Here is a 14,863-nt window from a genome sequence, read left to right on the forward strand (position 1 = left end):
TAAGACAGAACATGGGGTGTGCGTGTATAAAAATAAAGTGGCTGTCTATGAGAACTCAGAGGAGCAAGGGCTTCACCCTAGTTGAGAGGACAGGACAGAGCTCCTTCTAAAAGGCAGCCTTTGACTTGGACCACGAAGGAGCAGCCAGAGAAGCAGAGATGAGAAGTAGGCAGGGAACAAAAGCCACTCCAAAGGGATGGGAGCCCGAAGAAAAGGAGTTGAGAGGCTAAAAAACAGAGTACACCTCAAAAAGAGTATTTAGGATTGGAATTCTAGCACTTTTCACTTTTAGCTATTATAATTCTCCCTTCATTGAATGTCATCAGTTCCATGGGAAAGGATATCTAATTGACTATGAGATTTTTTTTTTTTAATTTTAAAATTACTTGACTCTCTATATCTCAACTTACACAAACAAAAGAAAACAAAGTTTTCTTTTTCTATTAAAAAAAGGAAAGGAGATTAATGAAACACATAGTCTACTTTTGGTGAATTGAAGAGTGTAATTAGACAAGCCAGAACAAACCCAAATCTTGTAGATAAAAAAAATTACATGTTCATTTTGCTAATTTGGAATGAAGAATTGAGTCAAGGATTTCTACAAGACCAGAATCTGGAAAGAAAATGAGAATTGTTATCAGTGATTACTGTTTACCATTTAAAGATGTGAAATAATCAGTGCTTTGGGTAATATTTTAGAAACAATTATTTTAAAGGTTTTGCATGACTGTGCAATTCAAAGCAAGAACTCACTAGCCATCTCTTGGTTTTGGAACAAGTGTGAATACTAGGATTTAGATGCATCCAAAGGACATTTCTACAGAACATTTCTGTTCTAAGCAGGCTGCATCAACACAAGCTTTTCAGTGGTTTTCCTCTTTAACATTCCACTTTAATCCTTCAGCCAATCACATTAAAAAAAAATCACACTGGCTGGGCATGGTGGCTTACACCTGTAATCCCAGCACTTTGGGAGGCCGAGGTGGGTGGATCCCTTGAGGCCAAAAGTTCAAGACCAGCTTGGCCAACATGGTGAAACCCCGTATCTCTTAAAAGCAAAAATTAGCCAGGCAAGGTGGTGCACACCTGTAATCCCAGCTACTCGGGAGACTGGGGCAAAAGAATTGCTTCACCCTGCAACAAGGAGGTTGTAGTGAGCCGAAATTACACCACTGCACTCCAGTCTGGGTGACACAGTAAGACCCTGTCTCAAGGAAAAACAAAAACACACAAATGGAAATTACTCAGTTCTAAAGATGTCACTGTAGTTGTTTCCATTAGAAGCCGGACCCCTCCATGGCTTGGTGAAGCATCCCTGTCTACCCCACCAGAAAGAGAAAGTTCCTCGCCATCCCAAATTAAGTGTTTAAACAAGTACTAGGTAGTACATTGGTAACCTATGACACCAGCACCAGCCAACTTCCTGTAGATGGAGCAGGACCATTAAATCTACATCTCTTTAATTGCCACAGACATGAGAGATAACCACTTTCATTTATGTGGGAAAGGCTCGTATGGAAATAGAGCTCAAGTAACCACACATGACTTTAGATCTATTCTTTTAGGGAATGCATCTGTATTGGATATATATTCTGAGGCAAAGAAATATCAAGACCATTCCTTCCTTTATGTGTAGTGCATGAATAAATAAGTGTGCACAATGACAGAGAATGGGGAAAGGGAGAGGGAAGGGAAGGAAAAGGAGATAGAGAGAAAGAGGGAGAGGGAATGCAGTATTGTGTGTATCTTTGTATGTGTAGTACAACGGGAATGTTTATAGTTTATTTGCTATTGGTATGTAAACTAAAGAGATAGACTAATCTACAATTAATCTTCTTAAGGGCTAAGTCTCCATTTCATGTGATAAAATATGCCTTCTCCATCTACTGGAAGCCCCTCTTAGTCAGAATTCTTAGAGATCACTCACCCCTGCTGTTTCTCTTTAATGCCTACCCCCAATGTGTGACTTAGTGGAATTCATTCCATACTTTTTGGGGTTTGCCTAAGTCCCACTTTTTTTTTCAGACTGTTTAAAGTCTTACTCTGTTGCCCAGGCTGGAGTGCAATGGCACAATCTTGGCTCATTGCAACCGCCGTCTCCCAGGTTCAAGTGATTCTCTTGCCTCAGACTCCTGAGTAGCTGGGACTACAGGCACATGTCACCACACCCAACTAATTTTTGTATTCCAAGTCCCACATTTTGAAGTTGTCCCCAGATACTCTTATCATAATCATCATTGCCATCATAATCTTAGCTCTTATCCCTATCAGAAAAAGCAAGGTCTTTGTTCATACCATTTGCACATTATTAGAACTAGTTAATGCATTTTCATTTTGAACAAGAAAAAAGGGCTTTTTATTCTTAGAGTCATTATATCTTATTATTCATTTTTGCTCTTGTCATTAGAAATGTATCTCCTTAAACATCATGAATAACAACTTTATCAGTAACCATAATGGTTTGACCTTTAGTCTATGGATTCTTTACCAGGAAAAATAATATTGAGCATGAAGCAATGGTCCCACCCCTGATAAATGAATGTTTTTTTTTTCTTTTCACCACTTTTAGTAAAATCCATTAATATACTCTCATCTTTGTTATACACTAGTTTAAGCCCAGAAGAACACAGAGTGAAGTGCAATACAATTAGAATACAACGCACATATGTCCTCACTGGAATCTTTACATTAGTTATGCTTTTCAAAAGTCATCTAAAAGAAACCCTGCTCCCTGTACACTCCCACCTCTCATAGACAGCAATAAAATATACAATACTCATTGGGTTTTAGAAACAATAAGTGCTCATTTCTCCATTTTGACATCAGAAGAAACAGAAAGCAAATTATTTACATAATTGAAAATACGGCATGATATATGCATATTTAACTTTGGGAACATGGCTAGGTGGCAGCTGGTATTCTAAACATCATCACATATTCCACCCAGTGGAATGGAATACAGATTGTCTATAGAAAATGAAAAACTAGGTGCTCCAAATTTACAAGCCAAGAATTTTTTTCTGGGTCAAAACAACAAACCTTATGACAATCATGAACAACAGCAACAAAAAGATGTGCTGTCCAGATACACCACGGAATACTATGCAGCCATAAAAAAGGATGAGTTGGTGTCCTCTGTAGGGACATGGATGCAGCTGGAAACCATTATTCTCAGCAAACTATTGCAAGAACAGAAAACCAAACACCACATGTTCTCACTCATAGGTGTGAACTGAACAATGAGATCACTTGGACTCGGGAAGGGGAACATCACACACCGGGGCCTATTATGGGGAGCGGGGAGCGGGGAGGGGTTGCATTGGGAGTTATACCTGATGTAAATGACGAGTTGATGGGTGCTGACGAGTTGATGGGTGCAGCACACCAACATGGCACAAGTATACATAGGTAACAAACCTGCACGTTGTGCACATGTACCCTAGAACTTAAAGTATAATAATAATAATAAAAAAAGAAAATTCTCATGAATCCGAAAAAGTAAAAACAAAAAACAAAAACAAAAACAAAAAAACCCCAAAAAGATGTGTGGTCAATTCTTGACGATTCAGCAGTGATGATTAAGTTGGAGCTCTTTCCCAGCCTTCCCTTATCAACTCTGGTGGCCAACTCTGTGGCATTTTGTTGACCTTTCTATAACCTCTGAGAAAAAAGTGAGGACTAGACATGTCGTTCCTGTTGCTCCTTCACAGTCCTTAAAACCAATCTAGAGGGGCTGGGTTGAAATTGTAGGCTTAAAGTACAGCTTTCAGGTCCTGTTGGATTTTAATGACTTACACTTTCTTCTCTCTAAGTACTAGAGATAATAAAATGGGGTGTGTGTGTGTGTGTGTGTGTGCGCGTGTGTTTACTTTAATAACTCATATTACAGCATCCCCATTGCAAAGCACAACTGTTCAGTTTACATTTGTCCCAACACACTTCAGCTCTCTGTCTATGTGGAGGACATACCCTTGGCCGAACTCCAGCTACTGGAGGCATGGCTGACCAGGGCCCCAGCTGCTGGGCTCTGAAATCCATCAGTGCATTTGCTCCCAGGCCTTGCTTCCTATCGGGAGCTCCCAGCCATTGATTACAGGTGGCAGGAACACTAAGGCAGGACTGTTCAGCCCGAGGCCCCTCCAGCAGCCTTGCTGTACGTTTCTTAGACTGCACTGCAAACTAGGAGGCTGGCGCCCACCTTCCTGCACTCAGGGTCACAACATGTATTGTGGCCTGACCACTCTCCCTGCCTTTTCTGGCTCCCAACCCATTTTCTCACATAGGCATCTCCCCTGAATGAAATCCTTGCATGTTTATTTCCCTCTCGATGCCTACTTCTCAAAGTACCAGGACTAACACACTCTGTAATTCTATGTGAAAATCAGGAGTAGGAAAGTGTTCAGTCAAGCCTAGCCTAAAGTGGCCTCCTTATATATTTTAAGTTCAGCTTAAAGGTTTCTCCTATATAGTGACCTCTAACCTAACCAGATGTGTAAACAGACTGGAACCTACTCTTGTACCAATCGTTGAGTTTCAGCCAATCCCAGGCAGCCACCTGTTCAGTGTTCAAATAAAGCAAACGCCCAGCTGTCTCTGTGCCTCCCTTCCACGTTCTGTAGGTCATTTTCCTTTTTCTGTCCATAAACACCCTCTGACCACGTAGCGGCACTGGAGTCTCCATGAACTTACTTTGGTTCGTGGGGCTACCCGGTTCTCGAATTGTTCTTTGCTCAATTAAACTCTGTTAAATTTAATTTGTCTAGAATTTTTCTTTTAACAATGGTATGAATTGGTAATCAATGAAATCCATTCAGGCATATCACTTCAAATAGCTCTCCTGGTTCATCCCAAACTATTCCAGTCAAGCGGCTACAGGAATTAGTTTTACGTTCTGATTTGCCGGTAATGATTGCTTTCTTTGCCTTTCCCTTATCCCACAATGGTAGAGACCTTACTGGCGACCTGGGCTCTGGGTTAGCCCTGGCTGGTTCCTGTGGTCACAGGGATACAGGACTGCTGGGAACTCACTGACTTACTGCAGTGATTCAGGCCAGCCTCTGGTTTCCTTGTCATGGTCCTCTCATCATGTAATGCCCTATCCCCAGATATTCTTCTCTTTCTCAACATGGAACACCTGCTCAGCTCCAGGCGTTTAGATTTTCCCCACAAAGGTAGGAAAATGGGTGTCCCAAGCACCATCTTTAACAGCTATGAATACTTTGCAAATCTTCATAAAAGAGGAAAATGGTAGGGTTGGAGTATAGTAGGAAGCCCAGAGGAGAAGGTGGGAGAGGGAGCAAAGCTGTAGTTGCCGAAAGTTAAAATATCCAAGCAGGCCTGCTCATGCCTGGAACTCCAGAAGCAAGAAAAGGGATTAATAGAGAAAGAGATCAAAAATATCCTCAGCCATTTATATCGCAGGGCACACAGCTGTCCCCAAGCTCTTCAGCTCCACTGTACCACACTCATTGACCCAACTCTGGAAGAAAAGCAGCATTGGAGTCTCCCCAGTCACTGGCTAATGAAGGGAGAGGGCAAAGGGAATGTCTGACTGGGCTTTGTAGGAGGTAGGAGTATGCAAGATACACATCCTCAGAGTGCTGCACATGGACGCTGCCTGGATGTGCAAAGGAAACCCAAATGTAAGGTGTGCAAACCCAACTCACCATCTTCTCCATCCCAGCTTTCCTATCTGGGTACCCCACCTTAGTGGGTGGTGCTGGATAGCAGTAAATCCTAGTTTTCCCTTTGGAAGCACAGCAAGTAGGGCCTGTGGCACTATTAGAAGTATTTTGTGTTAGGGAGACACTTGTGATCATTGCTTGTCACAATCTTTCTATGTATGGCAAAACACACTTGAGTTCCAAACATCAGATTCCAAATATACTGTGGAATATGATCCATTCATAAGTTAGGTAATAACTGTGCTAATGATGTGGGATACAGCCTCATTTAGAAAATTATTAGTATTCTCATTAATCAGTTAGAGTTATTCACTCATAGCCTGATATATTTGGAGCTCAGGTTGGGTTCTTTTAGGTCTTTTAACTTGTGGGTTTAGCGTTGAGTTCCTTGACTGTATTTGGTTCTATGAATAATATTTTGTGCTCTTCTACCCCAGTTTAAAATGGATAGAAATCTTAAATATCATCAAATAAAATTTGGAGGGTACTAAATATTTATTTGTTCTAATGATTCTCAAAGTGTATTAGCATCACCTGGGAATCATTAGCAATGCAGATTTCAGCCTCATCCCATATTACTACATCAGAAACTCCGGGGTTCAGGCCCAGAATTGAATTTCAACAAGCCATCTAGGTGATTCTAACTCATGCTCAAGTTTGGGATCGAATGTATCTACTATATTTAGACCAGGAATTATGTCAATTACGGATCAATTAAAGCTGTTTTAAGTGTCCTATATGTAATAGCCCCTGGGGAGAATCCAAAAATAGCTTCAAGAATGAGTTTCATCTTTAAGAATTTTCAAGCACTTTGGGGAAGCTGACGCGCATGAAATTAACAGAAAACTGACAGGACATAAGTAATTAACTTTGTACCAATCAAACCGTACCATAGGATATTCAAGACAGAGGGCTATATTCATCGGCCTCTATCAATTCAGACATGATTCAACATTTGCCTAACAAATAAATAATATTGATGGAAAGGCAAGATATTCTTCTAGCAAATGAGAAACGAGAGGGAAAAGCCTCTTTTCCCTGGGCTCTAAGAATTGGGTTGGAGTAAATTGAATTGTATATGTAAATATGCTGTTTTAAACATCAGAGACAATGACTGCATGGTTTTTCTCATTAAGCCGTGCTAGTATTACTACTGTGAGAGCTAAGAGTTTTTTTCATGTCCAGCTGAAATCTTTTCCCATTGACCAGAAGAAAGCTCTTCATAGCTAATTCATAATTGGCACCATAAGATCGTGGGATGTGAAAGCATTTTCCATCTTCCAAGTTAAAAATGTTATATAAAAGTTAGATGTTTGCTATTATTATTATTGCTTGGTTTAAAGAGCTGCACTGCTTCTGCATGAGAGGTTTCAGGATTTTGTTCGTTCTAAAGTGGCACTATGAGAAGGTTCATATTCAATTTAAAATTTTAGAAAATGTGTTTTCTTATTTCTTCTGTGGAAGTATCTGGAAATGTACAACAGAAAATCAAAAGCCCCAGGCTTTCTTCTGTTCTCAAAATGATATTTTTTAAGTTGCTAAGAGGACATAAAATAAAATCCCTTTGAAAGGTGGATGGCCTCACTTACAATTCCATAGGCCTGACCTTAAAGTGAAAAAGAAAATAATTTGCTCACTTTGGGTGGTCATTAATTCTTTTAAGTTACAAAAGTACCATTTAGCAAATTACCTTTTTGAAGGCATGAAGTGATATCTTAAAGGTCTGAAAGTGTTAAAACACCTTCAAAAAGTGGCCAGTTTACCCCCTTAATCACTCATCACATCAGTCCAAATAGCTTCAATTTCTTGAGTGCTAGAGTCTGATCAACATAAACACTTTTAGAGGCATGATCAAATTCACCCTTAACACCATGCTGAGGGTGAAAAAGGGGAGCCTGAGAAAAAGATTCCAGAACTTCTCTTGTAAAGTAAAGGAACTCCATGGCTTTCAAAGGAGGTTTTAACTACAAACTTGTCCAATAATTGCAAAATAATATTATGTGAATAGTGCTCTGCTCTTCCTTTTTTATTGACCATGCTTTATCATGCTAATATTGTACTAATATAATATCTACTCTAATGTCTCTCCGATTCAGATTTACGTTTTCAGGCTGAGTGGGAGCACACGGTATTAGATTTAGATTCAAGTTTACGAAAGAATCCTTCTGAATCTTTTTAGACAGCTGTGAATATGGAGAGAACTCAGGAAATGTGTTCCTGAGGCATCTCCATTGAGGACATAGATAGATACACTGGAATGGGAACGGGTAGAAAATCCATTGCTACATCTAGATTTGGATCAACATGGCCACACTGACCATTTCAGGAGGATAAGCCCCTTCTTCACCTTACATAGGTGGCTTTAACGATGAAGGACCTTAACTCTGACTTCAATTTGGTACTTTTGCTCAAAAGCCGTAAATTAAATCCAGTTAACAAGCTGCTTTTTCATTTTATAGATATCAAATATACGGCAGGATGGACAGATAAATACAGGCTCATGCATAGGGGAGCTATGGAAAGACTTCACACTGTCAGGTGAAAGCAGGGCAGCGTGCATTCTCCTCCAATTCTTCACGTACATTTCTCTAGTTTTTAGCCATGTGGATTGTTTGTACATGCACTTCTGACAAATTTCCAGGAAAAGCTCTAACCGTCAGTGGTGAGAGACGTTAAAAGCCCCATTAAGAAGACAGAGTTAAAGATGACAGCCTCAAGTGTGAAAGAGAAGAGAATTTTTTTTCAGTGTTGAATAAAACAATGTCCTGGCTGGGTACAGTGGCTCATGCCTGTAATCCCAGGACTTTGGGAGGCCAAGGTGGGTGGATCACTTGAAGTCAGGAGTTCAAGACCAGCCTGGCCAACATGGTGAAACCTCATCTCTACTAAAAAATACAAAAACTAGCGAAGTGTGGTGGCGTATGCCTGTAATCCCAGCTTCTCAGGAGGCTGAGGCAGGAGGCTGAGGCAGGAGAGTTGCTTGAACCCAGGAGGCGAAGGGTACAGGGAGTCGCGATTGTGCCACTGCACTCCAGCCTGGGCAACAGAGCGAGACCGCATTTCAAAACAAAACAACAAAACAAAACAGAATTTCCTTATAGGGAAGTACAACCCATTTGACTTACCAAGATGGTGTTGCACGTTTGATGAAAACATGACCCCTAACGCATAAGCAATAAATGGCCACGTAGCAAAATGTAATCGACTTCAGCATCGGCTGAGGGTTTGAGTGACCATTGGAAGGCTGGGAAGAAATATCACATTTTTTTCTCCCAGTTTTTCCCTATCACCTCCCTTCTTCCTTCATTTCCTCTCTTTAGTTGTTGAAAAAGACATTTAATTTTTTTAGAGACAGTGTCTTGCTCTATCACCCAGACTGGAATGAAGCAGCCCAGTCATGGCTCACTGAAGCTTCAGACTCCCGGGCTCAGACCATCTTCCCACCTCAGCCTCCCAAGTAGCTGGGACTACAGGTGTGTCCACCACCATGCCTGGTTAATATTTTTTATTTGCAGAGATGGGGTCTTGCTCTGCTGCTCAGGCTGGTCTTGAACTCCTGGCCTCAAGCAATTATCTGGCCTTGGCCTCCCAAAGTGCTGGGATTATGTGTGTGAGTCACTATGCCTAGCTGAAGAGGAAATTTCTTGTTACGGTACACTTTGTTTGATACTTCGAGCATGAAAGCCCCTTAGGGCAGAATTCTGGTCTTATCCTAAAACAAATACTGGTTCTAAGAGACCCTCGAGGCTTTGTGAGTGGCCACAGAAAGCAGAGGAGACAGGGCAGGGAGATGGTGCTGTACCCAGAATCCCATTTGGTTTTGTCTGAAACCTCTGCCATGTGGTGCTATGGCACCTGTGGGTTAGAAATGAGAGAGGAGAGCCTCCGTCTTTTTTCTTTTCTTTTCTCTTCTTCTTCCTCCTCTCCCTCCCCCTCTCCTCCCTTCTCTTCTTTCCATCCTTTCCTCCCTCCCTTCGTTCCCTCCCTCCCTCCCTCCTTCCCTCCTTCCCTCCTTCCCCCTGCTTTTCTTTTTTGGTAGAGATGGGCTCTCCTATAATGTTGCCCAGGCTGGTCCTGAACTCCTGGCCTCGTGATCCTCCTGCCTCGGCCTCCCAAAGTGCTGCATTACAAGCGTGAGTCACCGCACCTGGCCGTAAGAGGACAGCCTTTGTTAACTTGAGATTAGTTTTTTGGTTTTCATTCATACTTAGGTGGGAAAAAAAGATCTGAGGGAAGGAAAAGGAAAATGTATACCCAGGAAGGCAATGAAAGATTAACTTCAGAAGCCAAAATTAAATAATGTGGGAAAGATTTCAAACTTTCTTTTCTTATTTTTATTTTTTGACACACAGTCTCGCTCTGTTGCTCAGGGTGCGGTGCAGTGGTGCCATCTTGGCTCACTGCAAGCTCTGCCCTGTCTCTTGGGTTCAAGCCATTCTCATGTCTCAGCCTCCTGAGTAGCTGGGATTATAGGTGCCCACTACCACGCTCAGCTAATTTTGTATTTTTTGTAAAGATGGAGTTTTGCCATGTTGCCCAGGCTGGTATTTTACTCCTGACCTCAAGTGATCTGCTCAACTTAGCCTCCCAAAGGGCTGGGATTACAGACATGAGCCACTGCACCTGGCCTACAAACATTTTTAAAACAAATTCTTTCATGTTACTGAGACCATTGTTTAAATTTGTCAAACAAAGAAATTCACCTGGACGAGAATATCACCCACTCCTTACTTTAATATGGTAACATTCACAATACATTTTTAGTTTTTCTCTTCAGGAAGTCAATATCACAAGCTATAAATACACAGTGTAATCTTCTGCCAATAAAATGAGGTCAGCTTTCCTTTGGGTCTCCTATAAACTTGAAATCATTACTGCATCTTCCTACTCCAAATCCCCTCACCTACTTAAAGAACTTGGCCATTTCTCTTTTTTTTAGGAAAAGGAACAACAGATGCCTTCCAATTTCAAATTAATTCTTTGGCCTTTTCTGACCTAAAAAATATTACTTGTAAGAAGACCATATCGGAATTCAAAGTGCATTGGGCAGCTGGGGGCTGTGCTAATGAAATAGGCAGAAATATTAGAGCAATGACAGCCGTCTCATCCTCATGTCCTCTTTAACCTTTTAGCCAAAGAGAATGCCAGACTTTGAGAAATTTAGGAGCAGAGAGGCATCTGTCTAGGGGCACGACTAGTTACAATGTGCCTCTAAATGTGCCTATTACATTGAAATGTACAAAGCTAATGCCCAATTAAAAAGGAAAAAGGAGGCAGACGCTAACGTATACCTATTAGGTTCACCATAACATATAAGAATCACCCAACTCTGCCTTGAGCTGAACAACCAGCCAGCTCTAATAAGAAGTCTCTGCTGTTCTGCTCTGTTAGGAAATGGGATGTCGTCAGATGAAATACTCTGTTTAATACAGTATTATCAAACATACTGGGTATGCATTACCAATTTGCCAGGTATGCAACACAACAAAATACATGTAACACTAAAACAACACTGAACATATTTTAATCTTTCTCTGATGAGTCAAGACATTTCAGAATTTTTTATGGGCTCCAGGTCACCCTTATGAACCTCAATTATCACTATGCCCAGTGAAGCATGGTTATATCAATTAATAAAGGTTTCTATTTGACAGAATGTTCTAAAAATTAGCTTTAACAGTATAATGTTTCTATAGGAGGGGTACTGGACCAAAAATGTGAATACCGGTCAGTTGGGAGTTTTTGCCCTAGGATGGCAGCACATTCAGTTCAATTCCTGAAGAAGAGTGCTGTCTTCAAATGGTTTGAATGATCAAGAAGGCTTTTCCTGCCACAAGGGTGGGTTGTGATGAAGAGAGAAGCACAAGTTGCTTCAATGCCTCCACCTTTGTTCTTGCAGCACCGTTAATAGAAAGCTCACCAGCTGTAATGAGCGGATCCCTTTTGAGTTCCAGTGTCCCCAGGGAGGGGTCTACCACCCAGGAATGGTCGCCTAGGAAGTATACTATCCAGCTGTAACATCCCGGTTGCAATGTAATGCCATCCTGAGTGGCTGGAGAGTTTGAAAGCCTGTAGCAGGAGCCCTGAAAGCTCATGCTTATGTTGATAACCACAGTGCTGGAATAAAAGCATGTTGATGCCAATCTTTTTTCAGTGTTGGTCACACAAGGTGGCGGTGACTGGTGCTAATTGAAAAGGAAAACGATAATTCAATGTTGTAACAGTTCACACCTACCCCATGCTGTCTCATCCAGAAGACATTTTCAAGCAGACACATTTGCCACAAAGGGAAATAATCTAAAGTCATTTCCTCTGGGGTATGGGGCATTACGTGTCTCCGAAGAGGCCAGGCAATACTTACATGATGACAGCACCTTCTGCGGATGGACTAGAAAGATGCAAGGAGGAAAAATAGAATATGCTTTCTGAAAGCATATTACATGCTTCGGAAGTAGGGCTGCACTAACCAACATGGGCTGGAGATTCAAGAACATCCCCGCCATCCATGTTTGGTTTTCCATGTTGGACAAGTCGTCCAGTTGAAACCTTATCTTTCTCCCTTGGAAAATGCATGGAACACTTTTTTTAAAAAAATTGTTTTCTTCTGAGCGGAACTCAAAGTGTTTAAAATGCTGAGTAAACACTTGTGGAAGATGATCAGTCTTTCATTAAAGGGACTACACTATATATTGAAGCTAGTGGGTCATAATAAAGTCTTCCTTACTTTGATAACTGATAAGCACAGATTCCTCATGTGAAGTGCCACAAAAGGTATTAAAATGGATCCAAGACTTTTTTTTTTTTTCCCTCTGAGATGGAGTCTCGCTCTGTTGCCCAGGCTGAAGTACAGTGGTGCGATGTTACCTCACTGCAACCTCTGCCTCCCAGGTTCAAGTGATTCTCCTGTCTCAGCCTCTCAGGTAGTTGAGACTACGGGTGCCCGCGACCACGCTCGGCTAATTTTTTTGTATTTTTAGTAGAACAGGGTTTCATCATGTTGGTCAGGCTAGTCTCGAACTCCTGACCTCAAATGATCTGCCCACCTCGGCCTCCCAAAGTGCTGGGATTACAGGTGTGAGCCACCGTGCCCAGCCTGGATCCAAGACTTCTTGAGACTGAAAAAATGTTTTGCCTTGTCTTGTAAATGTCAACCAAAGCACTATACATACATACCTTGCGGTGTTGTTGTGGCCCTATTCTGCGTTTTGTCTTTTATTTTTTTTTAGAGACTAGGTCTTGCTGTGTTACCCAGGCTGGAGTGCAGTGGTGTGATCATAGCTCACTGCAGCCTCAAACTCCTGGGCTCAAGCTATTCTTCTGCCTAAGCCTCCTGAGTAGCTGGGACTGACAGGCACATACCACCATGTCTGGCTAATTTTTAAATTTTTTCTAGAGATGAGGTCTTGCTCTGTTGCCCAGGCTGGTCTTGAATGCCTGGGCTCAAGTGATCCTCTTGCCTTGGCCTCTCAAAGCTCTGAGCCACCATGCCCAGCCATCTTTGTTGGTTTTCTAACACAGTTGAGAGGCAGAACACGAGAGGATGCCTCCAAATGAGGGCAGAGCAGCAGCTCTCCAACTTAGAGGCCCTCTGTCACCGTTTCTCCATAATGCTCCACATTCCATGTGCTAGCTCTGGAGAATCCCAAGTTGGGGTGCAAAATATCTTGGGCAGATGGCTGGGTTTCTCACTTCCATCTCCCTGACTCCACCATTTGTTCTATTTTCCCCTTTTAAAATGTGGTTCATTCTAAAAGCAGATGAATTGGGACACACAGGACTTCTGAGGATAGATCCCAGAGAATTCAGCTGCAAAGCCCAGGAAAAGTGATATTTCTGGGAAAAAGCCAAGCACAGATTTCAGCAAAACCTCTCCCTCATGCTTGAGCAAGTTTTTCTTTCTTGTTGAAACTTGTCAAATTCCCTTTATCCCCCTTCTCTCTAGACAGATGGACAGAGAAGAGACCAATACACGCTTTTTTGAGTCTAAACATTTCTTTGATGAAATAGAGCTTTCCACTAGACTCAGTGACTCCTAAAGAATCACTCACATTTAATCTGCTTACTTCACCCCCAACCTGGTGAAGACTTCATACGCATTCCTTAAGTCATAGCGCTCCCCTGAAACACATAACAAAAATGGTGACATAAAATGACTTTCTTCGTAACAACTTGAAGTGATTCAAGTGCTTAGTTTTGTATCATCTCACCATGGGATGGTGAGAAGATGTAGCAGAGAATGTGATCCCAATTAGGAAGATGGGGAAAACTGACGAAAAAGGTGGTTTGTGAGCTAAAGGGCCCGTGTTTGTCCTGACTTTCAAACCAGTTTCTGTTCACCAGCTACCAACTCTTTTGAAGACATGTGAGCAAGGAGAAACTGGAGACTTTCGCCAATTATTAGTCATTTTACTATGTCGGGAGCGCAGAAGTGATCCTGAACGTGTTCTTCACATAAGAGGTCGCCCACTGACTTTGACCTCTCTGCTCTCTATCTAGGGAGAGAGGAGGGATGGGGAGAAAGAAGGACTGAAGCAATCAATGGAACAAATGCCTGGCGGCCTGATAGTTGTTTAAAGTAGACCCTAGTTAATTCCAGTAGGGTTTCTTCTGGCCTTAACTCACATTGCCTCACAGGTGAATCAATTCATCCTCTTACATTCAAACAGAAGGCATCCGGGATCATCCTTCAGCGAGAGTGAATGAATCCCAGAGGAGACACAGGCACAAAAAGAATGTTAATTCGATCACAGCGCTAATGTACCATTACCTGTAATGTACTTCTTTCAATAACTTTACTGGCACCTGAGGTCATCTCTAAATACATAAATCAGTTTGAGTGAATTAGTGGGAAACTGGTTAAATGGTAAAGAGACTAAGACTTATTTGTGGAAATGTCAGGAACTCCTGAGAGGCACAGCAAAGAGAGGATTAGAGGAGAAGGTAGATGTCTCTAAATACTTCCAGAGCTGCCTTGTGCAACAGTCTACACGTGATCCTGAAGTGCTTAGATGGCAGAGGTGGGGCCACTCATGGAGGTTATAGGAAGGCAGAGTTAGGCTTATTCTAAGAGGACCTGAAATCAAGGGCAACACACTTTAAGTATATCTCCTTCCTTCCTTCCTTCCTTCCTTCCTTCCTTCCTTCCTTCCTTCCTTCCTTCCTTCCTTCCTTCCTTTCCT

This window comes from Mandrillus leucophaeus, unplaced genomic scaffold, assembly GCF_000951045.1.
Source record: "Mandrillus leucophaeus isolate KB7577 unplaced genomic scaffold, Mleu.le_1.0 Scaffold15, whole genome shotgun sequence".
Taxonomy (NCBI): Eukaryota; Metazoa; Chordata; class Mammalia; order Primates; family Cercopithecidae; genus Mandrillus; species Mandrillus leucophaeus.